Source organism: Sceloporus undulatus, chromosome 2 (genome assembly GCF_019175285.1).
Source record: "Sceloporus undulatus isolate JIND9_A2432 ecotype Alabama chromosome 2, SceUnd_v1.1, whole genome shotgun sequence".
Classification (NCBI taxonomy): Eukaryota; Metazoa; Chordata; class Lepidosauria; order Squamata; family Phrynosomatidae; genus Sceloporus; species Sceloporus undulatus.
In genome coordinates this window covers 162,635,258-162,638,000 of record NC_056523.1, presented here as the reverse complement: position 1 = coordinate 162,638,000, position 2,743 = coordinate 162,635,258, and positions in this window count along the sequence as shown.

The following is a 2,743-nucleotide window of genomic DNA, read 5'->3' as shown; positions in this document are numbered from 1 at the left end:
ACAAACCATGGTTATGATTAACCACAGTTGAGCCATAATGCATAAAACCTGGTTAAGCTAAAATGGAAGTGAAAGCTTCCAGTAACATCTTTGTACCCATGCTCAGAGAGGAAAGAAAATACACGTTAATAACTTGTACTCATAAAGCTAAGCCATGATGTATTGTTGTGCATTGACAGGGCATTGTGTGTGTGTATTTTAAAATTGCCACTGCCAATCTTTTTAACCATCCACTAAGAAGCCAAGCCCTCCCTCCAGTCCATCTGCCTTGGTCCAGGCCTCGGAGGTAGAGAAGAACTGCTGGACCTGATCCCCTTCCCCACCACCACTCCCTTCTCCTTTTGTGTTGTGTCTTTTTAGATTGTAAGCCTGAGGGCTGAGAACCGCCTAATTAAAAAGATTGTATGTACAGCACTGTGTAAATTTACAGCACTTTATAAATAAAGGTTAATAATAATAATGATAACAATAATGTTTGGCAGAAGAAAGGTCAAAAACTATATTTTCTTCAACACTGATTGTTACCTTCTGATGTCTTCAGCCCTTATAGAAATCAGAAGTTTTGCTGAATACTCTGCATATTCTTCTGTGTTGTCAGAGCTGAATCAACCATGAGGCAGATGTTTTCTACAAGAGGTCACATAAAGTAACTAAAAAGTAACCAGTTAAGTATTTTTGAGACACATGACCCAAAAAGTTTAATATAATCGCAATTATCATTGTAAAGCAACATTTTTTAAAATGTTGGAACAAAAACTATAATTACCTTAATGAAACAACAATAATGCTTCAATCACTATTTTATTGTTTTAAATACAAGGAACTGTTGATGGTTCTGATAGGTTCATTCAACCCACAGCAGCCAGCAGCTGATTAGGATTCACAGTATTTCACAATGAAAAACAAGAAACTTAACCGAAGGGTCTTATGCCTATTAAAATAATAATAAATAAAAATTTTATTTATATGCCGCCCTTCCTTCGATCAGGGCGGCTTACATCAAGTTAAAACACACATAATAAAAGATTAAAATACAAGAACAATAAAATCAAGCAACAAGCAAAAAAAGCCCCATAGCCCAACCTCTCGGCCACGGAAGAGGAGGGAGGCCCACAGGATTTTTATTCGGGGAATGCCTGTTGGAATAGGAAGGTTTTAAGGTCCTTCCTAAATTGGGCCAGGGTAGTAGACGAGCGGAGCTCTGTGGGCAGCGCGTTCCAAAGGGCTGGGGCAGCTATGGAGAATGTCCTCCGTGATGTGGAGGCTAACCTAGCCCCAGGCACCTTCAGTAGCTGCTGCCCAGACGTTCTGAGGGTGCGAGGCGGAATGTACGGGGAGAGGCGGTCCTTTAGGTATCCTGGGCCCAAGCCATTTAGGGCTTTATAGGTAATTACCAACACCTATAAAGCCCTAAATGGCTTGGGCCCAGGATACCTAAAGATACTTGAGATACTTCTCCTTCAGCTTCTTCTGCAAGAAACACAGCCTAGCAGCTTCGAGGAATTTAGAACAATATTTTCCCTCCTGGTAAAATGTTTGATAAATGAATAACTGAAAGGGAAGAGTGATGGAGAATAAAAGAGAAGACAGATGGCTTTCTACAGATCTAGTCTGGGGGGGAAATGTTTTAGGCAAAACTGATTCCTTAATCCCAGTCAGGCATGGGTTTCTCCCAGAGGAGCTCAAGAGGTTTGTCAGGACAAGGATGGCAGGATCAAGGCCTCCTTAGTAGCTAGACTAAAAGGAGGAGGATGGCTTGCTTACAAACAAACAGTTTCCTTTCAGCTGCAGTCCCAGCATGCCATTCCGGCATACTCTGGCTCCCTTCCACCAGCCCCGGAAATAAAGGTTCTTTTTCGGTTGCATGGTTTGCATTTCCAAATGTTAGACAGACATTTCTGTATTTGTCTTTGGGAAGGAAAGTGACTCTGTTCTCCCTTCCAGAGTACAGAATCAGCTTCATCATAGCAATGCTCAGGGGGCTACAATTGCAGGTGCTTGCATACTTCACCATCTTTATTTTGATTTATAGCCTATTGCATCCTAGAGAGTCCTAGCAATTAGTAAAAAATGTAGTGTGAGAGAAATCTCATTAAGGCGGGTTACACCGCACGGCTCCCGGATGCTGCAGAGAAGGAGCATGGAAATTGCGCTCCTTCTCAGGCCCCAGAAGAGACGCCATGAGGCGCTAGTCGCGCGCTTGCGGTGTCATTTCTGGGGCACGGCATGTGGACGCAGCGCGTCCGCTACGTCAAGGTGGCGGCGGCCATGTGGAACGGCCGCCACCATTTTGTGCGCGCAGAGTGCGTAGTAGGGTTAGGGGGTGCGGAAGCACCGTCCCTTCCTAACCCTAGTACGCGCTCGTCACGTACTATATGGCAGTTTGTAACCCGCCTAAGAGAAATACAAGACACTGAAGACACAAACTATGCTGGTACAGAGAAGGAGAAACACCTTTCCCCCCAATAAGTTATTAGTGATCATTAAAAAAAAAATTAAATCAGCTGTACTTGGAAATATTTAGGGAGCTGCTTCCAAAGAATGTTAAGCCTTTGGAAGATTTTAAAAGGAAAGGAAAGGCAGAAAAAAGAGTGATGGTGGAGAGTATCTAAGGAACCCTCTGTATGGCCTTTGCTGCTTAAAAATGGCATAAAGATGATCACCCAATCAGCAGATTTGGCTGAGGCACATGTATAGGATGCAAAACAAAGGCATATAACAAACTCCCAAAAGGAGGACACAC